The sequence below is a fragment of the Protopterus annectens genome, chromosome 6.part0, assembly GCF_019279795.1.
Source record: "Protopterus annectens isolate FY-2018-M chromosome 6.part0, PAN1.0, whole genome shotgun sequence".
NCBI lineage: Eukaryota > Metazoa > Chordata > Ceratodontiformes > Protopteridae > Protopterus > Protopterus annectens.
Genome location: NC_056737.1, coordinates 1484627288 through 1484654938, shown reverse-complemented (window position 1 = coordinate 1484654938; position 27651 = coordinate 1484627288). Strand labels below are relative to the sequence as shown.

Sequence of the window (27651 nt, the reverse complement as noted above, 5' to 3'; positions counted from 1 at the left end):
TGTTTCACATCATCTTCAGTATATTCTTTTTTAATCCTTTATTCATTCATCTGTCTTAGCTACATTATCCAGTGTATGGTCATGGTGGAGCTGAAATCTATTCTGAAAATCAAGAAGCTTTGCTTGCAGAAGGTTTTCTTCAACAGGACTCCAAAGCCTTGCAGGAAACATATACAAATGCTCATTTAGCATGCACATCTATATATAATTTGGAGAATTGTCAGTTCTCCTATGATGTATCACCAGGATGTGGGAGGAAACCAGACCACCTTGCGAAGTTTTTTTTTCCCCTGGGTCCCATTACTTCATCTGGACAGCTGTCCCAGTGACCCACATTCATCCTTGGGTCTGCCAGCTGGCCAGATCCCCTACACTATTACCAAATTTTGCTGGAGCCAGACAGGATCATAAAAGCAACAGTGGTGGGGTGTTGCTAGTCAATTAGCTGTTTTTTTTTTTTCTGAATGACTTACTTGTGCCCCAATCCCCTGCTAGTACTTGCGTTTATGTTCAAAGTATGGGCATGCAATGTGAATGTTGAGGTGTATCACCTCACCTCTGCAGCATCTGAGCCATGCCCATCATCTGCCTCCTCAATGGACAACATCTCCCATCATATGAAGTCCCCGGCCTCCACTAGTGATCATCACAGGAGGCATGCATGTCAACATCCTCAACCTCCAAGATAGTAATGCCCATACTCCCTGCCACTCCATCAGTAGCCTGACCCACTAAATAAACTTGGGTCTGCAGGGCCATGGTCAGGGCTTTATCTCTCTACATCACTAGTGGAAAAGGTTTCTTTTATAGAGTAAACTAAACTTTGTCCATCCCTTTGGGGGTATATCGAAGACTTCAGTTAGTTAACTTCCTTTTGATATGCTTATTATACAGGCTTGTACCGTATGTTGTGATGAAGACAGTTTTATTTGGTTTATTACATATTACAAACTGTGATATACTGCACCTAGGCTTTCTAGTACTGTACAGTTAGTTCTTTCTGGAAAAAATCCTTGTAGAAATGTAACAGCATTATGCCACTTTCACAGGGCATGTGTATATACATTCAAACATACAAATATTTCAACCACGGGCAATAATGCCTTTCTAGTCTACCAATATACCAAAAAAATTGGTCCCATCATAAGTATACAGGTTGTTCTTAAAAATATCTAACCTAATATTGCTTTAATGTAATTTGGTAGTATTTTCCCATGTACCAGCTACTCTCACAGAGAATCAATTAATACACTTGTCATTCCTATAGAAACTTCTGCATAAGTTGTCTGATGATTCTGTACTACTTTTTGATAACACAAAGTATTCCCAAAGGCAGATGTCTCTGTTTCTAAATCCCCTGTATGCCTGAATAAGGTCTCCTCTTAAATATTATATGAGATACTGTACAAGTTCAGATTTTTTTATTCTTTCATAATGACTTAAATTTTCACATCCATGTATACCCTTGGAATATTTCCACTGTACGCTTTCCTGTTTACTCATACCTTTTTCTTATAAGATTTCCATATTGTTATTGAGTCTATATTATGTTATTGAATACTTACAACATCAAACGTTATATGGTCGACACCATAAGTTCGAAGTTGCAAGTATTCGAAAATTAAATTAAAAAAATTAAAAAAAAGGAAAAACTTACCTGAACATTTTATGAAGGGGGGCAAGCCCCCCTGCATCCCCGCCATATAATGTTTGATGTTGTAATTATTTGATAACATAATATAGACCCTAATATTCCATACTCAAGTTTGCATCTAATATAACTCACAATGACTTCACCATTTCTGATTTCCTAGACTTTATAAATATTTTTATACAACCTATTCTTCAATAACTATCATTAACCAATTGGTTGATATGATTAAAAAAACTCAAAGTTGGATCTACCCATTTAATGAAATCCTTAAGTTAATCTACAGTTTCAATCACAACTTTCAATTTATGTCTCCCAAATCTCATATGATTAGTTTTTGATGCATTTATCAGCATATTTTTCTCCTGTGCCGAAATGGCCAATTTCGTTAAGTTCTTTTGTAGACATGCCCTATCTGTAACACACGCAATCAGTTTACCTATTTTCAAGGGTCTATATTATATTATCAAAAAGACAAGTCAGCAAACAGCATTTACATTGAAAATGCTGTTCAGCGAACTGTTCATAGTGAGATCGTGGTACAGCGATGATCTGAAAATTTGCCCTTTCCTCAAGGAAGTGCAATCTCAGAGTTGGTGTATATAATTAGCGGGGGAAGAGCGAATTCGCTGAATGGCATTTTCGATATAAGTGCCATTCGTTGAAGTGTCTTTTTGATAATATAATGTAGACTCCATTTTCAAGTCACTTGCATAACGACTATAGAACATATATTACCTAAATGACTTAAAACAGCACAAGATCGACAGAAAAATATCTGGACTGAAAAAAAACTCTAAACTGAAAAACATCTAAAGAGGAAAACATTGACAAAATGGAAGTTATACTAGGGAAGGGTTTATGCCTTTTCCCCACTGTAATATGACCTTGGAGTTGGTATTTTAAATAAGAAAAACATTGTTTTGAATGTGGTTAAATGTTGTCAATATTTTGTGTTTAAACATTTTTCAGTTTAGATATGTTTCAATCAAAAGAACTGGTTTTGAATGTAGTTAGATTTTTGTCAATATTTTGTGTTTAAATATTTTTCATTTTAGATGTTTTTCTATCAATATTTTCACTGACAAACTTCTGCTGCTTTACATAATATATATTTGTTTTTACAAAATATAGGAACATTATGCAATCTCTTTGTAAATATCTTGAAATCAGGCAAGTATCTCTGTGGTTTATCATGTTAAAACTAAAGAGGCCACACATATGTGTCTTTCTTCCTTCCTTCCTTCCTTCCTACTGCTTCAGTACCAGAGTAATGATTAATTATGTTTGAATAGTTTCATATAATACTTTTTACTAGCACTTGAAAATACTTTCTACTTAGGTTCTTTAGTGGGATTTGAATAATGTAGATTTTTCTCCTGAGACTGTTGAACTACATTAAAAGGTGGTTCTAACGGATTTAGTACTAGCCCCTCATCTGGCAGTAGTACAGTTTATGTCTCTAATTTTCTGTGCTCAGCCATTTTGAATTATTGTTTTACAAAATCACATTTCTGCTCAGACTTTCAGTGTTTATTACTAATCCTCTTAGCACAGCAGTAGCCCTTCATTCACCAAAAAGCTTGATATGAGCATGTGGGCTATGAAGTCATGTTTTATATATATATATATATATATATATATATATATATATATATATACATTCATTTCATTATTACTATTTCTTACTTTGTTACAAATATACATGCTTGAATGCCTCCAAAACCCGAATTCTGTGGGCAGCAATGTTCTTTCTGTTTCCTGCGCGAGTCATTACATTGTTCTAGCTAGCAAGATGGTGATAGTACAGAAAGGTACAGAAAGCTACAGAACTGTCCCACACCAGAGAGGTGCAGTGTTTGGGGCACAGTCAGTTTTCACTCTTCTTTTTTGGTTTCCCTTGGGAAATAATTTTACTGACCTGGCCCTCAGTGTCCCACATTCACACTTGGTGTACTAACCATGTGGATTTTTCTGATATCAATGGGGCTGTTCATGGATCCTAAGGGTGTCCTGGTGGCTTGGTCTTCTTTGTTTACATCCTGAGGAGGGAGTCTTTAAATGCCCTACCCACTTCTCTGTTCTGCATCCCATGCTCACCAGTTAAATACTAGGGCCAATCTCCTCTTTGAACTACTCCTCCCTTAAGGAAGAATCAGTCACAAATGTCCTCCCACCCAGGATGGAACCACCTGATCCACTAATTGAAACTGGGTCAACTATCACATAGTTTGGGCTTTATCCCTCTATGCCAGTGCAGCAGCCTAGTTTCAATTCTTCTTGAGAGTTACTACAAAACTCTGAGATTGATTTTTACCAGTGTATCCACAGATGTGTCATCTACTCTCCTCTACGACTTGAAACACCTTCTAATATCAAACTTCAACAACATGTTGGAGAAATCCCACACAAAATGTTATCAGTTTTGGAAATATAATTTTATAAACAGTAAACTGACATGATACTGCCCATGATTTCTGTTCGGTTATGGAAGGCATAATTTGACAGTTGTTTTCTAAATTCCAGTATTTATGTATTTATAAAATGTCATGTGCCATGATTTGCTACATGCTTATAAAACATTGCCATGTACAATAACCACGTAGACAAATGATTTAATATTCATCAAGCTCAAGTGTTTTACAGCATATTCCTGAAGCTCTATGTGGGTTACAAGAAATGCACGTATACATGATAACAGCAGTTAACAAGTGCTTCTATGAGTCATTTTAAAGAAGAGCAGTTTATCTATTATAAATCAGCAATGATTTTATATATTTTTTTAGCATGATTTTTTAACTTTCAAGAGCAGTTTGTCTATTATAAACCAGCAACAATTTTATATGCTTTTTTAGTATGGCATTTTCTACTTTCATGGTACCTACATAGCTAGCATTTACTTTAATGACATCTAAATAGCTAGCATCTTATAGTAGTTATACAGTTCTCCAAAACTTTTGGAAATAGTTTTGCCAGACTGCATGTACTGATTCTAGTAAAAGAGGACAAGACCAAGTCCATCAGAGAGTTCAGGCACATCTAAAACCAGTTAACATTTTGCCTGGATTTCATTTTCTTCTGTTCCCCAAACCAGCTTATATAGCAGACTCAAAAATGAATGATATTCAGATAAAACAGCCTGTTTTTACTGAACTATGTTTTCATTAAACTGTACTTCAAGCAGTGTGAGATCCAATTCATGGATGCTAGAGGCAAAGCAATCCTTTTCTTCTGAGTCTGCAAAACCAGATTATGTTTGTTTTGTATGAGATATAGCAATATTGGAGGAAGTTGATTATTTTAGTTAGCAGGATGTGATCATGCAATTTAGTGATAAGAAGTATCGCCCTGTGCAGGAGAAAAATTTTGTAAATTTCTGGCCAGAGTTATAGGCTTTATTGTAAGACCTAGAGTTTCAGCAAAATATTTCATGGCAGTGAGATGGTAAATTTGACTGAAGAAACTATCTTTTTTTGAGGCTTCATAAAAAAGAATAAAAAGTATAGAGAGGTAAAAATGAGTGCATTTACACACTTCTCAGAGCACACAGTTGCAATTGTATAAGATAATTCCTGTACTCCAGGTATTATATTCAATTTCGAATTTATAAACAAAAAGATCATTATTTTATTTATTCATATTACTGTCCATAATTCACTTAAAACATGTGAAATGTTTCAAGCTGCATTTGTTAACTCTGTGTATAAAAGAGAAAGCTGCATGTGCTGTCTATATCAAAATTGACTATTTAAAGTAGATGTAAACAAGACATAACCACCAAATTTAAAATAGCGATCATCTAGCTCAAGTTCATCTTTTACCTTTTTGAAGTATTCAGTTTTGCTAAACAAATACCCTGTTTTACTCAACCCTAACACATTACTACTAAAATATCATTGAACCTGCAAAAAGGTGGGCAAGATTATATAATTCATGTTCAGAAAATAAAAATATAAAAAAATATATATTTTTTAAATAATGCTTTTTATTGAGTCACTCTAAAAAGTAAAAAAAAAAAAGGAAAAGAGTGAAAACTTTGCAAAAGAAACACAGATAAGCTGATTTCAGGTTGGTTTTGCTGATTGTGATGATGAGGTACAAGAGGTAGCAGGAATCAGCAAAACCATCCTGAAATGTTTTTCTGACATCAGCTTGTCTGTGTTTGTTTTGTAAAGTTTGTACTCTTCAATCCTATGTATTACTTTTTAGAGTGACTCAATAAAAAGCATTCTTTTTTAAAAAAATTGTTTTATATTTTTGTGTTTTACTTTTTAGTCTTAATAAATATTGTTACACTGACAGATGGACAATATTTTACTTACACTAAAATATTGTCCCTCTGTCATTAATTTAGAATACAATCAGATTATGTTTTTATTTTCTTTTTATTGTGTAACATCATACATGTAAATGCAGGCTAGATGGGTTTTAGTATACATTAAAAAGTTAACTATTGAGAGCAGATAGCTATCTTAAACTGATTTTGCTAACTAATAAGAATAACTTTTGTCTACATAAAACCAACATGCAGGCACTAGAGACCTGCAACATCCTTTATTGTTTTTATCTATGCCTATATACATTAATGGATGAAGTAGAGGGTCAAGCCATTCATTCACCTGTTTTACAATAAGAGTTAAGTTTTCAATTAATTTCAGATGACACAAAGATTTACTCATAAAAAATTGATGCTGATATTGCTTGACAACTTTATAAACATTCAGTCTTAATTAGTAGGGGAGATTGTGGCTAATAGAAACAAGTTTTACTTTAAAGGTTAAGTCTTAGTCTCTGCCATGAAAGGAGCTGTTAATGTGTACTGATGTTCCCTTGGACAGTGACTGCAAGGACAGAGGTGAGTAGTAGTACCCAGGTTGAAAATAAGGCACCGCTGTCAGACGATGCCAGACTTCCTCTGGAAGGGTAGCTGGGAAGGGTTACAAAGAGATAGTTGAGACAGGTTCAGCTCTCAGACCCTACATTATAAGGCCTGAGGGAGATAGTTAGTGAGGCACCTGATTTTCAAGGGAATGGGGAATCTGTATACTGGGACAAATGGTAAATGTATAGAGAGTGGACCCCTGAGGAAGGGCTAGAGGATGACAGAATACAGCATTTGGTAGTGCATAGAGCGTACAGACTGGCATGACTAGCCATAGCCCATGATATTCTCTTTGTAGGTCATATGGGCATAAAGCATACCAAGAGACATTATGCAGAACTTTAACTGACCTGGGATTTCCAGAGATGTAACAGGGTACTGCAGGACCTTTGAGCAGTGCCAAAATGTAGACAAGTCAGGAGACAAGGTCAATGCTCCTTTGATACTTTTGCCTGTGATTGAGGAGCCATTTCAGAGGATAGCTATGGATACTGTGGGACCTCTGAGTACCCAAGTTCCACAGGGAAGAAGTATATCCTCGTTGTAGTAGATTATGCTACCAGATACCCTGAAACTGTGGCCCTATCCTCCACTGAGGTAGAAAAGGTGGCAAATACTTTGTTAGAGATTTTCAGCAGGGTAAGTTTCCCAAAAGAAATACTGACTGACAGAGCTGCCAATTTCATGTCAGACCTGCTGGCTTGTCTGTGGAAGTATTGTGATGTAAAGCACCTAAAGACCATCCCCTCCCAACCCCAGACTAATGGTCTTGTGGACAAGTTAAACTCTAGACTAAAGGGCATGCTGCAGGCATTTGCAGACCAGTTTAAGAGGAAGTGAGACAAATATTTGCCCCATCTGTTTTCTTACAAGAAGGTGCCCCAGGAATCTACAGGATGTTCACCCTTTGAGTTGCTGTATGAGCACAGGGTGAGGTGACCTCTAGATTTGATTCATGATGAGTGGGAGAGTGAGTGCGAATCCCCCAAAGAGTCTGTTGTGGCATAAGTCCTAAACCTCAGGACAAGGCTTAGGGAACTCATGGGCTTGGCCCAGGAGAACCTGGCAGAAGCCCAACAGCAGAAAAAGGTCTAGTATGACAGGAATGCTCAAGCTAGAGAGTATGCTTTAGGACAGCTGTTTATTGTTCTCATTCTTGTCAGACACAACAAGCTGCAGCCAGCTTGAGAGGGATGCTTCAAAGTGGTAAGGAAGGTCAGTGATTTTAACTACATGGTAGAACTGCTAGGTAGGAGGCAAGGGCACAAATTGTACCATGTTAACATGATGAAACCTTACCATGAAAGGGAGGTGTTGGTGATAACTACTAGCAATAGGAGGCTGGAGGAGTCTTAGAGGGATCTTTGGCTACAGGGATCCAGCCAGTCAAATCTCAAATTACTATGATGGAGCCTAGGGTTGCAGGTATATGATAGGACAGTGCAGCACTGTACTGAGGTCAGCAGTGCCAAGGCAGCTGGAATCTCAGGACAGGGAATGGGATAAGGTATTCCCAGATACATTCAACCCTCTTAACCAGCATTTCTTAAGGATCACTTGAAAAATTAGCTTGAGTCTTCGGGGGGAGAGGTGTCATGAAAGGAGCTACTGCCAGCCCAAACAGCTGGAATTTTGTATTATATGTCATTTGTGAATATTAATATGATTTATATAGAAGTGTGACAGAAGGAGACTGCTAGCTCAGCTATCTAGAGTTTTATAAATAGTTATTTGTCATTTGTGAATGTCAACATGCTTCATCTAAGATGCTTGCGGCACAGATGTATTAGAACTGTATGTCATATTGTACAGGCATGTTCTGAAGAGATATTTTGTAAAATACTGAGAAATAATGTATATACACTATTGTAACTGCTTAGATGTACATATTTTTAAACAATGGAAACTGCAAACAATAAGTTAACTTCAGAAGAATAGTTGAGATTGAGTTGATTCATGGCTGGGTCATAAAAAGAGATGTTATCTTTCAGTTTCAGTGTAATGGAGACATAATGGCAAGAACTACAAGATTTTTTGAATTGTCTTTAAATGTGGAGGAATGTAAATTATTTTATGACTTCCACCATTTGCCTTACATCTAAGAAGAGCCCTTGTTTATGCATTTTCACAGATAGATGTTAAATGATGTGGTTTTGAGCCTGGGAACTGAAGTCAGATGACAAGAAATGATGTCATTCTACAAGTATCCCAGCAGTAATATTTGGGATATTGATTTAAGATTTCTCTGAGAAAGAGATTGAGCATTTTGTATTTTATCTTTGACCTGACAAGAAGACCAATTCACCACACACTTGCCTTGCTCTGTAAGTAAGTTAACTAGGGTACAGTAATTTCTTTTGGATATAGTCAGGAATGTAGCTAAGCTATATTTAGCTAAGATTAATTTAGATGTTTTCTTTATTTATTTGAGACTGTCCTGCAATGTTGTTTTAAATATTTCATATGATTTTGAACTCTGGTGTAACTGTGATTATATACTGAGTATTCTCTTGTTCTTTTTTATTTATTATTAAATATTTTTAAATCTGTCATTGTGGCTGATATTTGTGAGATATATTTAAGTTCTGAGAGTACTTGCATATTTATTTGGTGACATTTTGGGCTACTCCTAATAGCCTTGCTCTTGGTCAAACTATCATTTGGATTAATAGTAACATTACACACTAAGATTGGACACCTTTTGTTAACTCATTACATCCAAGTGATGCCTCCAGGTGCATTTGCAGTTTACTCCTACTGACACTTCTAGATGTGAAATTTACTTGTTCATATTTGCATCAATAATTCCAAAACCATGCTATGTACAAAGTTTTACAAGATTTCATTGTAAAGCCTACACAATAGCAAACTCAGCTGTGTTAATATCTGACCTCTGTCTAGTGCAGTAAAATACATATTAACTGTTGTTTTTTTTATAATATTAATTTATATAGATATAATTTTCACAGTTTTCTAAATATCTAACAAACAAGTAAGGCATTCAGAACTCCTTAGCCTCATATGAAAGCACTCAGCTAGATGAATAAAATGCTGCTGACAGTATGTTTGTAACTTGAGTAGTTGCTGAGATATTGTAAGTTGTTTACAAAATATTACAAATGTAATAATTACTGTGCTTTCTGTGACTTACAAAATTCAATTTAAGACCTAGAACCTAAATAATACTACCACTATAAAAATAGTTTGTACTGAAGAGTTTGCCATTTATACTTCTTTCATGATCCCTATGGTTCCAGAGATATGAACATTTGTTTGAAATGTGAGGGCATACTTTGATTCTATTAAAAAGCTGAGGCTCCATCCATTGGAAGTAAGTGCAAACTTCCTGAGCTCTATTAGTGTGAATGTGTTAAGGCCCGTAAAGTAGATGATAAAGAGTTGGCTGGTGGCAGTAATAACTATCTTATAATCTGGGCAAAAGGGGGCATAGCTAGTAAACCTGTGCCAGCCTTTCTCAGGGGTGTGTGTGTGTGTGTGTGTGTGTGTGTGTGTGTGTGTGTGTGTGTGTGTGTGTGTGTGTGTGTGTGTGTGTGTGTGTGTGTGTGTGTGTGTGTGTGTGTGTGTGTGTTTGTGTGTGTGTGTGTGTGTGTGTGTGTGTGTGTGTGTGTGTGTGTGTGTGTGTGTGTGTGTGTGTGTGTGTGTACTGCCTTGCTAATGACAAAGAGACAATGTTTCACTTAAAGACTAAAATGAACAACATAGGGACAGAGAGATAGCCACAAAGCCAATTTCAATAAAAAGCATTTAAATTCAAATAATAAAAATAAACCGTGTACTAGCAACTTTCTAAGTTTCTAGGAGCAGTATTTAAAATCCATCCTTATTTTTGTGCCTTCACTTTCCCACTATTTTTGGCTTTGTCTTGGTTTATTGTGATTAGAGACTGAGAGGTATATATACACACACACACACACACACACACACACATATATATATATATATATATATATATATATATATATATATATATATATATATATAAATACTATCAACTTTGCCATCCAGCTTTCTGTTACATGCATCATTTACTGTCCTAGATGCTGTAAGAAGAAAAGACAGCTTGGGACTGTGGCTGTGAAGGAGCTCCACCTGCAAGTCATATATTTAGTTTTTGCTTGATTTTATGCACAACTTTTTACTGCTGTTGCCAGTAGTCATCTCATGCACTCACTCTCACACGCACACATCTCTGCATCAGAAAAAATGCATGCTAATGAAAACCCAGTTGTTCTAGCAACTTTCTAAGTTTATAAGAGCAATATTTAAAAATCCATCCCTATTTTCTGCCCTTTGTTTCGCCATTATTTGTGGCTCTGCTCAGATTTTTTTGTGCCGAGAGGTGTGGTGGAGAGGTAAGCAAATATCTTATATGATGTTGACAGGGACTGCTAGATCACTCTCAACCTTTACTTTCTATCTCTTTAACACACACACACACACACACACACACACACACACACACACACACACACACACACACACACACACATACATGCAAACATGTATGTTTGAAGTCTCATGTGCACAAATCCAGCACTTCAACAGATTCTAGTACCAGTAGCATACCTCTCAATCTCTTAGAGCAAGAAATTTGGACAAAACTCCATAAAAAAGGGGGATAAAGGCCTAAAAATAGGAACAATTTTTAAATATTGCTCTTCAAACTTAGAAAGTTGATAGAATAATAGGTTTTGCATTAGCATGAATTTTCTGATGGGTATGAAGTCTGAAACTCATGTGTATGTCATTATTTTCAAACTTCAGTCAATAATAAATTGCCACTAATTTGCCATAAAATCACAATTTTATGAAAAACGGACCAAAAATATAAGGCAAAAATCTGGACTTTATGCAAAAATCTGTATAGTTTAGTGGTATGACCAGTAGTTATGACAATAGCTGATGCTCAAAGAGTTGGTGTATCTTGTAGGGTAGGGAATGAGCTGCAGTATCCAAATCTGTGTTATGAAAACTTGTGACTCTTCTGATCTCACCGCAGACTAGAAAGACAAGAACCTATTAAGTACAGCATATTACTACAAGCTGCCAAACAGAACATAATCTTCTTATCATTTTGTGTTTCTTCAAGAAAATCTAAAAAGCAGAAACATCAGTGAGGTAGACAGCAGTGCAGTTTTCTCAACAGTGTAGACACACTGACCAAGTTCAGTGTAACTTCCATCCTGTTTTACTAATAAAATAAGAAAGTGACCAGTGGTGTCCCTCAGGACTCGGTGCTTGTACTTCTCCTTTTTGAATTTACTTCTCAGATATGCCAACACACACCCCCACACAAAAACACACACACACGCACATGTGCACGTGAACACACACACACACATACACTCACACACACACACACACACACACACACACACACACACACACACACACACACACACACACACACACACACATTTTTATTTTATACTTGCTAAACAGCAGAAGCGCTGCTTAGCCAGTATAAAATAGTAGCTTAACCGATCACTATCTCATACTGATACATGCATATACTTTCACACACAAACACATATACACACTTCTTTTTTTAATTTTACACTCGCTAAACAGCAAAATCGCTGTTTAGCTAGTGTAAAATAATGGCGGCCATTACGTTTTCTCAGTCTGAGCTCCACGGCAGCTTGATATGCTGGCATGAAGTGGCAGACGCAGTTTTTGCGGGCATTACTTGTACATTTGAGGAAGTCGGGAGTGTCAGAGAAGTATGTAAGACTGGTACAGGATATGGATGAGGGTAGTGTGAGAGCGGTGAGGTCTGCAGTGGGAGTAATGAATGCAGGTGGGATTACATCAAGGATCAGCTCTGAGCCCTTTCTTATTTGCAATGATGATGGACAGGTTGACAGAAGAGATCAGACAGAAGTCCCCGTGGACTATGATGTTTGCAGATGACATTGTGATCTGTAGTGAGAGTAGGGAACAGGTGGAGGAGACCCTGGAGAGGTGGAGATATGCTCTAGAGAGAAGAGGAATGAAGGTCAGCAGGACTAAGACAGAATATATGTGTGTGAATGAGAGGGAGGATAGAGGAATGGTGAGGATGCAGGGAGTAGAGGTGGTGAATGTGAATATGTTTAAATACTTGGGATCAACAGTTGAGAGTAATGGTGAGTGTGGAAGAGAGGTGAAGAAGAGAGTACAGGCAGGATGCAGTGGGTGGAGAAGAGTGTCAGGACTGATTTGTGACAGATGAGTAAGAGTAGAAGTGAAAGGGAAGGTCTAGAAGAGGGTAGTGAGACCAGCTATGTTATATGGGTTGGAGACAGTGGCATTGACAAAAAGGCAGGAGTTAGAGCTGGATGTGGCAGAGTTAAAGATGTTAAGATTTGCACTGGGTGTGACGAGGGTGGACAGGATTAGGAATACATATATTAGGGGGTCAGCCCAGGTTGGAAGGTTTGGAGACAAAGCCAGAGAGGCATGATTACATTGGTTTGGACATGTGCTGAGGAGGGATGCTGAATATATTGGGAAAAAGATGCTAAGGATGAAGCTACCAGGTAACACGAAAAGAGGAAGGCCTAAGATAAGGTTTATGGATGTGGTGAGAGAAGACATGCAGGTGGTTGGTGTGACAGAGCAAGATGCAGAGAACAGGAAGAAATGGAAGCAGATGATCCGCTGTGGTGACCCCTAACGGGAACAGCCGAAAGAAGATGATGATGACTTGTACATTTATTCCCCGCTGGAAAATGATCATTCTCTAATCAGGGTACGGATGTACAGTCTACCCATTTTCTAAACTGGAATAATATGTTACTTTGTTTTTGCCTGAATCTATGAACAGCTCTACCTGCAAGTCAGACTGGAATAGCATGTATTTAGCTTTTGCTTGACTTTATGCACAGCTCCACCTGTAGGTTAGACTGGAATAATATGTTACTTTGTTTTTGCCTGAATCAGGGAACAGCTGCACCTGTATGTCAGAATAGAATGTGTGTGTGCAGTGCCTCGCTAATGACAGAGGTAAGATACTTTACTTAAACATTAAAATACTGACCCTCTGTCATTATTAAAATGTTTTTATTGAAATTGCTTTAACGAGACAGACTCACAGAGGGACAGAGAGATAGAGTCACAAAGCCAACTTCAATAAAAACATTCTAATAAAAAAATTGCCAACTTGAATACATTTATGCAGTTGTCATGGTCACAGTTCTGACAGAAGGTTAGCATCCTTTCCACTCCAGTCTATGAGGAAAATGAATCATTCAAGCCCTTATGGGTAGTGTTACAGCTGCACTATTTTACAAACAGAACCCTGTCACTGCCCAGTTCCATGGGTACACAATTATGATATGATGTGCTCCCTTATAAGCTCTACTGGAGTCATTCAATCACCGTAACCAAATGGCTAACAAATGTTGAAATGTATGAGAGGTTAGATTCCCCAGACCATTTAGTTCCAAAATCATACAATAATGTCTTGTAGGTTATGACCGCATACTGTGGCTAAGTGGTAATCATCTGCGTATCTACAGGCAGAAAATGTCCTGCACAGTCCTGTTTTCCACTACTTTATTTTTACTTTACTCCTTACTCTATTTACAATAGTCTACTTTTACAATTTCCATGCCCAAATATCATTCCAGACTTAAATTCACTATGTAAAATGCACATTTACAATGTTGGGCTGAATGTGTACATTCCACTCATATTATAGTCATTTATTAAAACTAGATAAATATGGATTATTTAACCTAAACTGCAAAATGCTGCTTTCAAAAATCAGAAGCAAATTTCAACAAAATATTAAAATTATATATCTATATGTATATGTATATGGGTCTGTATTAGATATTCAAATGTTTAAAAGTTCGAATCACTAAAGAGCGAACTTTAGTGATCGAACTTTTAAAAGTTTGAATATATATAAAATTAAAAATAAAAACAAAAGAAAAAAGAAAAACTAAAGGGTGCAAGCAGGGGGGCAAGCCCCCCTGCACCCCCACACACCCGCTACTTAAATATACTAAGCTCCCCTGCTTAAACCCTTTACTTTTTTTTTTTTAAATATTGTTTTTATATATATTCGAACTTTTAAAAGTTCGATCACTAAAGTTAGTTCTTTAGTGATTCGAACTTTTAAACATTCAAATGTCTAATATAGACCCATATACATATATATATATATATATATATATATATATATATATATATATATATATATATATATATATTTATAGATAGATATAGATATACACATGAGTGTGTCTCAGTATCAGGGGTTTAGTATGAGAGTGCTTCATAATAAGGGTAAGGATGTTTTCCTATTCTTTAGCTGTTGTGAGCATTGAAACTTACTAAATATAAACTAGAAGGGTGTGGGGGTGCATCCTTCCATAAGGGGTACAGTACGGCTTGACCTCCTTTTAATTCAATGATGTGAATGTTTGATGGTTTAGGTAGGTGATCTTATTATTGACTAAGGGTATTTGCAATGAATGAGAATATAATTGTTTGTATATGCATACCTATCTTACTATATAAATAGATATGTAAACACACGCGCATACACACACATGGATTAGTGCAGTTTCAGTAGATGGCTTTTTGTCAGATTTTACTGAAATCACATGCACTTTCTGCGTGCAGAGTACATTCCATTTTTTTTCTCACTGTTTTCCAACTTTTTGGTTTGGGATGGATAAGTAATGGAATTGTAAGTGGGGCAACACTATTTTGTTTCCTTTTTATAGTCGATTTGAGTTATATTTTACAACTTAAAACAATCAGTGAATTGTAACTCATTCTATATGAGTGTCTCTGTTTATTCATATATAAACATTAGATACAGAAATATATATATATATATATATATATATATATATATATATATACACACATATATATATATATATATATATATATAGATATACATATATATATATATATATATATATATATAGATATAGATATCATTCAGAGGTTTGAAGGAGTTTGGGTATGCACTTATTGCTATTGACTCTGTTTGTATTTCTGAGATTGTATTACAGCAGGGATTGGAAATTTGCCCTTTCCCACTGTATTACAATGTCACAGCTGGTATAAATAAGATTTAAAATATGTGGGGGATGTACAGGGGCTTCCTCTTCCTTCAAAGCATTTGTTCTAACATTTTGATTTTTTTTCTGTTTTTGATTAAATACTTTTCAGTATTTTTTTTTTTCTATTTTAATACCCAGTATGAGGTGGATGCCTGGCACTACATTGCTAGGACAGTGAATGGTGCTCCAGGCATCACCTATTTAGGTGAGCAGTGCAAGCACCACTACAAACACCTGAGGAGGTGTAACCTAGACCTTCTTTTTAATTGGAGGAAGATGTTATGGTAAGTGTTACTGGGAGTACATATAACAGGTTCATTTATTGTATTGTATTGTAATATATAAACTTCCAGTCCTATTGCAAGGCACGTGTTTCATGCAAATTTTCATTTTCTTTCATGTCTTTCAGTTCCTGTTTAGATCAGGGATAAAATGCTTATCATTCAGAGGCTTATCGAGTGTGTTTCCAGACAACAAGTAAATAACTATAGTAGTACAGTGATATATATCTCCGCATAGTGGCCCTGTACATACCTCCAGGCAATAACATTCCTCTGCTAGAAGACATTCTTGCCTGGATAGCAAGTAATATAGACAATGAAACAATCATCCTGTGTGGTGTGAATGTAGACTGGCCCGAAGTATCCCAGCACATTCTAGCTCAAACATTAACTTCATTAACTTGTACAACTTCACCCAACTGATTCAAAATATAACCAGGCCTAACAGAAATGATGACAAAGGATCCATATTGGACTGGATTCTAGTCTCCAATCTAAACCATGTGGCCATATCTGGCACACTACCCAACAGCATCATTGATCACTTCCCAGTCTATATATTATACATAGCCACTCCAGCCCCAAGTAAACACCATTACAAGTTTACAAGAAACTTTTCCCAATTCATCTCAGTTTTATTGCGCCTAAACTGGGAGGCACTAAACACCCTCTCACTTGATGAGGCTGTTGAATTATTCAACTTAATATTTCTTGAGACCTTAAACAATCTAGCACCAGTCTGACAAAAAAGGATAAAAACTCACCATGCTAGTTGGCTCACAAAACACACTTAGCAACTTATGACTGCTAGTGATAAAGCCTGGAAACTATGGCAAAAAAATAGAAACCCCTCAAAGAACTCCACAACCAAGTTAAGTGCCTAGTTATTAAAGACAAAAAAGCACACTACCTTCATCTGCAAACACACCACAGGCAAAACCCCAAACAGTTCTGGAACTCCATTACGGCCCTACTAAACCCAGGCTTAAAAAAATAATAATTTTCCAAATCCAGAGAAAACAACCACTGAATTAGCCACTCTCTTTAACACTTATCAAAACTATATCCAATCTTACTGCCACCTTCCCCCAATCAACCCTATCACTACTTTTACATCTCCAAAACAATCCAAAAGCATCTCTACACTCTCCCGAGCCAGCTTTTGCTTTCCCCCCATTCCTACCACTTTAATAAAAAATCTACTCCTCAAGCTCAAACCATGCACCAAATCCTCTGACAATCTACCCCCCAATTCCTAAAAATTGCAACTCCATTGCCTACCCTATCATTATACTCCTTACTAGTTGTGTGAATGAATCCTACATTCCTAATATCTGGAAAAAGGCATATATTCTCCCCTTACATAAAGATGGAAATAGCACTGGCATTACCAACTTCCAAACCATTGCTATCCTTTCACCAATTTCTAAAATTCTGGAGAAATGCATACACATTCAACTTCTTAATCATCTGTTTCTTAACCAAATCCTATCCCCCACTCAGCATGGCTTCAGGCCAGGCCACAGTACTATAACTGCCCTAATCTCCTTCATGGAAACAGTCAACCGGGCTCGAGATGCTGGTAAGATTGTTTCCTCTCTATTTCTAGATGTCTCTAAGGCCTTTGATACTGTCTCCCACCCTCTTCTCCACTCAAAACTGTCTAACCTAGACATCTCACCCCCCACACTAACCTGGTTCACAAACTACCTCACCGACAGACAACAATTAACCAAATGGCAGCACTCTCTCTCTGCCCATTCATTAATACTACCACAGGTGTTCCCCAAGGCTTTATACTAGGGCCCCTTCTTTTCAGCATATTTGTCAATAACTTTCATACCACCCTTTCTCAAGACTCTGTAATCCAATATGTAGATGACTCAACCATCACCTGCTCTGCTAATTACACCTCTGAACTACAACAAATTACTCAATGAGCCATGACAACCACCAAAACCTTAGATGGCTAACAATCATCTTGCTCTAAATCCCAACAAAACCAAATTCATGCTCTTCACCACACAAAAAAACTACTTCTCTAAATAAAAATGAATTCTCCATATAGGCCCAAAACTCAACCACCCTCAAAGTAGTCTCACAAACAAAACTACTAGGTGTAATCATAGATGACCACCTAACATTTAACCAGCACATTCACAACAACATAAAAAAAAAATCACCAAAAACTAGAAATGCTCTATAGGCACAAACAATTCCTAAAACCAAACAAACCATAGTCTCCACCTTTCTTCTACCCTCTGCCTTATATGGTGCCCATCTCCTTATCAACATTCAGTCATCTTTGAAATCAAAACTTGAGATGTGCTACAATAAAATTGCTACGTTCGCAACCAATGCAAAATACTCCTTCCACCATTGCTCTTCTTTACATCTTCCAGACTGGCTCGAACTTGCACACTATCTCGCATTCATGCAATTAATCACAGCCCACAAAATCATCTTCAAGCCAGCTGACTGCCCTGCCCTTACCAACCTTCGTTCTCTCTACCACCGAAACAAGCATCTCAGATCTGAAAACCAGATACTCCTAACATTAGTAAAACCTAACCTATCTGCTGGCTAGATGCTTTACTCCTTTACTATTGCTGAACTGTGAAACACACTCTCACCATCGACCAGGATTTCTAGCAACCCAATAGGCTTCAGAAAAACTCTGAAGCAACATCTTTCCTCCTTATGGTAATTCAAGAAAAAGAAAACCACGGACTCACCACGAAGAAAAACGTTTCTGTTAAAAGTATCAAACCATCCTTATGGTAATGTACATGTACCAACACTGCACCCCTCAAAACCTGACTATTTTTCTACACTCTCCCTACCTTTAATCAACTCCTATTTATTTATTTTTATTTTACATTTGCTAAACGGGGATGTCTGACTGATCCAAAAAGGCCCTTTTTCAGCAGAAGCCTGGGAAGAAATGCTCCACATAGAAAAATTACAGATACATTTAAATATTTAGACATGATCAGTATACACATAAATTACAATAGACATGTTTTTACAGTGGTATGAAGCACATCAACAGTTACAGTGAGAGAACAAACAAGAAAATATTAATTTAAAAATAAAGGTAATTAATAGATTTGTGGTGTACAGCTGAAACATAGGTAGACTACATACATAGTACACAGGTACAGTACATACATTGTGCATTAGCCAGTGTTTGTTAGGAAGAGTAAAAACTATTATCAAGTACTCTAGGTTTAGTATGTATACCTTATCCACTTTCACTAGCCTGGGGAGCAGTCATGGTACTGCCAACTTTGCTTGAGATGTTGCCTAATGAGGTTTTTAAAGGAGGCTTTGGATTATAGGTTTTGTATGCTAGTGGGGAAAGAGTTCCATTTTTAGCCACTGAACTACTATATAGTATGTCTCCAAAGCCTTTGTAGCTGTTGGTGACTTCTAGTAGTAGTTTGCTTGATAATCTAAGAGGCCTTTTGGATGAGTGATGTTGTACTAGGTTTTTGAGAGCAGGAAACTTATTGGGGAGGTAATAGATAGACTGACAGAGGCAGAGCTAATTGCAGGTTAGGAGGTTTGGCAGTTCAAACAAGTGGAGCTGTCTAGAAGCAGTACAGTGATGAGTTCTATATGAGAAATTTGCAGCAAATCGGGCAATTCTGTTATAGCAGGCTTCCATTTTGCTTAGTTCAGTTTTATTGAGATTAGTCAGAATGGGAGATGCATAGAGTAGGACAGATAGAAGGTGGGAGCGAGCAATAGCTGATCTTGTGTTGTTGGTAAGAAATGGTTTGATATGGTAGAATGATCCCAGTTTGGCATGTACTTTTCTAATAGTTAAGTTGAGATGACTATCAAATTTTAGGTGGGAGTCTATGGTTATTCCCAATAGCTTAGCCTGTGCCATTGGAGCGATTGGAGTAGTATTTGTGGAGTAGATAGTGAATTGATTGCTATCAGTGTTGTTGTTAGAACTGGTTATAATCATAAGCTGAGTTTTCTTTGGAGTGAGGATAAGTTGGGCTTTGGTAAGGTAGTTTTCAACGTCAAAGAATGCTAGTTGAGTTGTTTGCAGGAGGGTGGTAATGTTTTGTGCAACACAGATTAAGATATTATCATCTGCATACTGAATGACAGATGCATGCTGTGTGGAGGTGTGGTGGTAATTTGTGAAGATTGTGAATAGTAGTGGTCCTAAGATAGAGGAGAGAGAACATTTTCCCATTTCACAGCTTGGTACCGGTCAGTTAAGTAGAATTGGGACCAGGTAAGAGTGGAATTTGATAAATGATATTGGTTTAGTTTGTTTACCAGGATTTGGTGTGAGACTGTGTCAAATGCTTTGGACATATCCAAAAAAAGAGTTGACACTTGTAGGCCTTCATTTTTGAGATGGTTTACTGTGTCTGTGAAGCAGAGGAGGGCTGTAGTGGTATTATGGGCAGGTCTGAAACCATGCTGAGTAGGTGACAGGATGTTGGTGTGTACGAGATATTTTAGCACCTGGGTATGGATGCATTTTTCTAGGATTTTGGCCAGGGGGGAGAGTAAAGCAATGGGTCTGTAGTTATTGAGTTCAGTGGAGGCTCCACCTTTATGTATGGGTGTAATATAGGATATTTTCCAGAGTTTGGGCACATAATTTGCAACAATTGATCTGCTTATGAGAGTGGAGATTGGGATAGCAATAGCATCTGCTGTGAGTTTCAATAAATAGCTGGGGAGTAGGTCGGGTGCTGTTAATGAGGTTTTTAGTTTGGAGAGCATGCTTTTGATTGAAGTGGTGGAAACTGTTTGAATCTTTTTGACTCTATATGTTCCGATGACTTGTGTTATGTGTTATGTTTACTCCATTACTGTATTTTACATAACTGTTCTGTTCTGCAGCCTATTTTTTTTCTTTTTCTTCTTTCACTATTTCACTAGAACTACCTTAAGCCCTCTATTGTGGGGACTCTACTGAGCCAAATATTGAAGTTACTGGCTTCAGATTTCTACTGAAGTAAATAGTGAAGTTACAGGCATCAATTTTTCTGATTGTATAATCTATTATTTTATACTATGTCATTATAGCTTAAGCTGCTAATAAACTAAAATAGTTTGATTAACTAATACATTGCATGCATGTATACCTCTTTTTGTTGCACTTTTCTACACCTCCTAGACAAATCAGTAAAAAAAAGAACTTCCACTGAGTGGCCTCCCAAACATCTTGTATCAGAGGCACATGGGATATGTAAATGATCCTAACAGACGTTTAAGCTAATTGACAATTTTGAATGTCCATTAGTTGTTTTGCCATTTTAATGGCCAATTTCATGCAAATAAAGGCAAACCCCACTAGCTGGGGATATGCATATTTCAGCCTTATTATGACCTCGTCAGCACAGCACAAGCAGACAGTTTGACTAAACATTAGAAACACAGGGCTGTTACACCCAGCTGATTTCCATTATCATTAGGGCCACTGCAAAAATGACCAAAACAACAAACTAAAACAATGAGTGAGAAGGTCACTGAAAAACCAATCAGTAAAAACAAAATGAAAACTCCAGCAAAGCTAGAACTTCCACTGAATGACCTCCCAAACCTCTTGTATCAGAGGCACATGGGATATATGCAAATGATCTTTATGAACATAAGGCGTTTCAGCTAATTGGCAATTCTGAATGCCCATGACTTGTTTCGTCGTTTTAATGGACAATTTCATGCCAATAAAGTCAAACCCCCCAGCTGTGGATATGCATATTTTGGACTTGTTATGACCGCATCAGCACAGCACAAGCAGAGTGTTTGCCTAAACACTAGAAACACAGGGCTGTTATACCCAGCTGATGTCCATTATCATTAGGGTCACTGCAAAAATATCCCAAACAACAAACTAAAACAATGAGTGAGAAGGTCACTGAAAAACCAATCAATAAAAACAAAATGAAAACTCCAGCAAAGCTAGAACCTCTATTGAGTGACCTCCCAAACCTCTTGTATCAGAGGCACATGGGATATATGCAAATGATCCTTACGAACATCAGGTGTTTCAGCTAATTGGCAATTCTGAATGCCCATGATTTGTATCATCATTTTAATGGACAATTTCAGGCCAATAAAGCCAAACCCCACTAGCGGTGGATATGCATATTTTGGACTTGTTATGACCTTGTCAGCACAGCACAAGCAGAGTGTTTAACTAAGCATTAGAAACACAGGGCTGTTATAGCCAGCTGATGTCAGTTATCTTTAGGGTCACTGCAAAACATATCCCAAACAAACTAAAACAATGAGTGAGAAGGTCACTGAAAAACCAATCAGTAAAAACAAAATAAGAACACCAAACCTAGAACTTCCACTGAGTGACCTCCGAAACCTCTTATATCAGAGGCACATGGGATATATGCAAATGATCTTTATGAACATCAGGTGTTTCAGCTAATTGGTAATTCTGAATACCCATGACTTGTTTCATCATTTTAATGGACAATTTCAGGCCAATAAAGCCAAAACCCACTAGCTGTGGATATGCGTATTTCAGTCATGTTATGACCTCGTCATCACAGCACAAGCAGAGTGTTTGCCTAAACACTAGAAACACAGGGCTGTTATACCCAGCTGATGTCCACTATCATTAGGGTCACTGCAAAAATATCCCAAACAACAAACTAAAACATTGAGTGAGAAGGTCACTGAAATAACAATCAGTAAAAACAAGATGAAAACTCCAGCAAAGCTAGAACTTCCACTGAGTGACCTCCCACACCTCTTGTATAAGAGGCACATGGGATATATGCAAATGATCCTTATGAACATCAGGTGTTTCAGCTAACTGGCAATTCTGAATGCCCATGACTTGTTTTGTTGTTTTAATGGAAAATTTCAGGCCAATAAAGACAAACCCAACTAGCTGTGGATATGCATATTTTGGCCTTGTTAGGACCTTGCAAAACAAATAAAATGTCTAAATATAGCAAAGAAAAATACAACCAGCCAGTAATTCACACATGTTTATTATACTCTGATGTTTTGGCTAAAGCCTTCAAGGAGTAAACATCACCAGAAATACATGCCTAAATCTCAAGAAGCAATTAACACCTAATTACATAATTGAATACACAGCCTCCAATTACACTCATCATTTAACCCCCTATGGGATAAAGTATCACAGTTAATATTAATACATTGAAGTCTGTACATAACAATTGTCTTTTTATGAATGTTTCATACACTGAGGAACAGACGTTTTCAGAAACAGTACCTTGAGACCCACTGCTGTCCCCATGGTGTGATTTATTCAAATGTACAGCTATAGAACTGAAACATTTCTTATCAGTAGTATGTCTGACATGTTCTAACAGCCTAGTTTTAAAACATGTGTTACTGTCCCCCACATAAAATATGTTCCAAGGCCATCTAAGAGCATTCTCTATACACCTACCTCTTAAATGTACAGACTTCAACATGTTTCCCAGCCACTCCCCTCAGCAGGAATTACAGCACTAAATAATGACAGACCAGTATACATATCTACCTACAACTGTATGACATCTGGACAAAGCCTGACATAATTGGTGGACAGAAATCCAAATACATGGCCATACATGAAATATTGCTGTTATACACCGAGAAAGTTGCTGGTGTTACAGTTTGTTGTGATATATCTTTTCTGAGGGATATAAAGTCAGAAAAACAAATGGATATTACCATCTACATAATGCAATCACCAGAGTATGCTACTGATTTGCCAAGGACAACAGCTGTCTGGGGTACAGCCCATACAAAACAGGCTAACCTGTGGCCATTATGTGGATGGCCCTACAGCTGAGAGCTATGCAGAAACAGAACTTTGTCAAACTAAAACCCATGCAGAAGTAGCATGTGCAGACAATCCCTGTTAAACTAGCAGTATTCCAAACATATAACAGCAATACTCACATTCTGCTCCTAAGCCTTGAACCTTCCCCACCATTTAGTTGGCTTGTCTCCACAAGCCTTGTTGTAAGAGACAGTAACTCACACAACACCAGGATATCTTCCTCACAAGTAAGGGAAAGGGCCAATGCCCACATGGAGTACTCATTTATAGGAGTGTGCTACCATGACATTGGCTATTGGAAGAACTACACAGCTGCTCTGCATGCAATTAGCAAGTGGGGAACCCCAATAGGTGCACATGCCATCACCTGGTCATGAGCATCACCTACAAAAGCCATGCTGCCACCTATTCAAACCAGCTTAATCCCTGTAGTGCACAGAGAAAGAAATAACAAATGAAACATAAAGTGGAAAAGAGAAGAAAGAAAAAAGGTAAGTGGAACATGTAAGCAAGTAATTCAATGTAGTACCTGGTCTGTAATAATGGGAAACATGGAGGAATATATATCCCAACAAGACATGTTGTACTAATGTCCTGATAAACAGCTGCTATTGCCATAGCATATGGCCCTCTCTGCAGTGGGAGATATCACATACACACCTCTCAACTGTACAGATCCTCACAGAATGTCCACATTGTACCATCATATGTCTGTTCCTCCTGAGATCTGTACTTTTCTGGCAAATAGCTGAGTACTGAAGTCATCAGGTAATGACAAACACTTGATCCTTAAGAATCTTCACTGTAATGCTAAATGCATCATTCTACGAACTTCTGATGTTTGTAACAGGTATATTTAAAGCATGTCCTTATTTATCCCCCCCCCCATAATTTTAGGCATTGTCCAGATGTGATTGTCTGGGAGGTTATGAGTTGGGATCAAAGTTCAGGAGCCTGACTCACCTGGGAAAGGACAGCTCATATATGACAACCACAGCTGTGTCTGTCAAACAGATGCGACTGTGCCTATGCTAGGCCAGTTAATGGGATGTTGTCCATATCCATGTTACCTGTGATTATGAGTATGACACATCTTTGCCTTGTAAAGCTAAGGCACCTATAGAGGGCATGTGCATAGTAGAATACTTTTGAAAACATGTGTGTTGAACTGCTTGCAATATATTGACTTAATAACATTAAACTGTACAGTGTTCTGCTGGACAATAAGCACATTTGTGACTAATATCTGTAGCCACATACACATATACCTGTGTTATGTCAGCCATACCATTGGCAGGTCCGTGAGCAATGGCATTGTAACATAATAGCCTACTTATAACTGTTGGACATCTTCCAGGTTATTGCAATGAGGTCAAGCCCTACTGTGCAATCAATGTACTAATGCATGGCACAGCTATATTAATACAGTATCAAAACTGATGCCCCTTTTGACACCCATTTATGTGTGCCATTGTCCAGAACTACTGCTGTAACAGGTTGAGATGTATGATTGAGCAGCAAGACTGTAAATACAGTGTGCCAGACTTACATTCAACAGAAATGTATACCAAGTATTTCCTGAGCACATGTATGTATGTATGCATATGTTCAGCTGGAAGGCACAAAACTAATCACATGGGTTTCAAGCAGTCAGGTAAATAGTTTGTGCATGCTGCACATGTGTTTAATATCAGTGTCAGTGCATACAACAGACATATATGTGCACAGCTACTGGTGGTTGCATTGCTGTGACACTGATGTGGGTACTGGAGTAGCTATGATTATCAGGTATTAATCAGAGAAGTGTCCACCTGTGTTATGACCCTCTGTCTATGCCTACCACTACCAGCTATATTAGCACCTATATACAGTGGATATCACAAGTGTATACAACCCCTGTTGGAATGCCAGTTCTGTGTGCTGTATGATAATCAGTCCACAGAAGATCATTTCATAATGTTTCACATCTTGAATGTGACCCCTAACCCCTAACCTTCCACTGAAATACAACCAAAGGTGTTTCTAGGAAGGTGAGCAACTACTGCCAGGTGAAGATGTGCCATGATGTTAGAGTCCAGACGAAGATGGATGAATGCTGTAACCATCTCAAGAGGTCCATACTCAGGTTTAAGGGTGTTCACACTCATTCAACTGGTTTATTGTACTGAGTATTATCTCCACCTGTTTTCCCTGACCAGATTGTTATGTTTTCAATTGAATTGTACAGGCTATATAACACACTGCTGGTGGGAATTGTTATGAAATGAGCCATTGTAGTGTCATGTTCCAATTGCATAAATACCAGGCAGTGTATCAGGGGTGTGTACCCTTTATATCAACTGTAGCTATATGGACACAGGAGTACCTGACCTGTATATCCAGCCTCCACCAAGGTACAGTAATCCCCTTTGGTGGACAGCAGCAATACACAAACCACATAATAGGTTGCTACATTGGCTGTACAGGGACACATAGGTGCAGGCAACAACTTTGATGCGAGTCCACCTATATCTGAGCAAGCAGGTAAGTTCACAGGTGACGTCCTGTAGGCTGACTATGACTAAGAATACCATGTCTCCACATATGTTGTAAGTCTCAGATGAAACAACACAGTCCACCCTGTACTGGGGGTAAAGAACATCTCATACACATATACCATGGATATAGGCAACCTGCATCACACAGGTTAGGTGGGAACATCACCACCCTGTCCACCTCAATCGTACATGGAGATATGCACATCAACCACACTCTAACCTTCAGCAATGGTGAGCATGTGCATATTGCCTACTGATGGCAACAACAGCATATTTCCATGGGGCATAATAACATCAGTGTCTGTCTCCTACATAAACTCAGGCATGTGCTCAAAGTTCCATCACACACCACAGTCAAGCACAGACCTGGCACCATACACACACTATCCACATGGAAGATGACCACTGTCAACCCTCTACACAGAAATGAATGGAGGATAGAGGATTATGCAATCAAGTGTCCAACATTAGGGGGAATAAGATAGCTTAGGCACAGGCGTGTAAAGCAAGCTGCTATAGCCATGATAATTTGGAGGGTTCTGATTTAGTCTGGATTATTTGCAAGTAATATCCACTGTTGATGTCCATTTTGACAAATGTATGAGGTCATATGACCTTTTCATGTTTGTGTCTTCCAGGTAACATGCAGAGTGCTCGCCTACCTGCATTCTCTGTTTGGAAAACAATCATCATCACCCAATATGTGATTGGACATTATGCCCTATCATGTGGACGGAGAGCAAAAGATGTGTGGGAGTCGACTGACCTGTGGAACAGTGTGGTCCACAAGGTAAATTATGTCGGCCTACACAGCAGAACTTATGTGCATTTGCAGCATCAGGCCACTGACCCCAAATGCAATGCCCATCAATGAGCTGCTGCTGTAGGGAGGGACCAACTAGCCACAGGTGGGGGCCCAGCCATCCAGCCCCCACTGACACCCACCGAGGAGCTCCTCACCACACTTGGGTCACATGCAGAACACACAAGCCATGACGCTGAGGGAAGCATTGTGGAGGTGGGTTGCACACATACACTGGATGAGGACCGTGCAGGCAAGGGCCCAGTGGGGATTATTGCACTAATGTATCAGACATACATGTATCTGTATTGTATCTACATGCATGTGTCAGGTCCGATTGCAGTTGTGGATGGGGTTTTCTAATGCACAGAGATGCACATCTATGGTGAGGACAGGACATTGTGTATTACTGCGGTTAGTACTGTAGATGTGCAGACATGCTGCATCCATCCATTACCAAGGCCACATGTGCATCTGCTAACAATAACTCTCTCTCACAACTACCTAGGACCCTCTGGTCTGCATATGAGACTGAAGCTGGTGAGTATTACATTTCTCTGTTGTTGCCTGGCAATGCCCCAGGCATGTGAAGCACATGCAATTTAAATGCA

The 27651-nt window shown here is 38.0% G+C and overlaps 1 protein-coding gene across 2 annotated transcripts in view; it reads right to left on the bottom strand.

The window, feature by feature from the left end:
* The window catches only part of KYNU (kynureninase), a 2242792-nt gene that overhangs the window by 1040027 nt on the left and 1175114 nt on the right, over positions 1-27651 (bottom strand). The window lies entirely within an intron of this gene.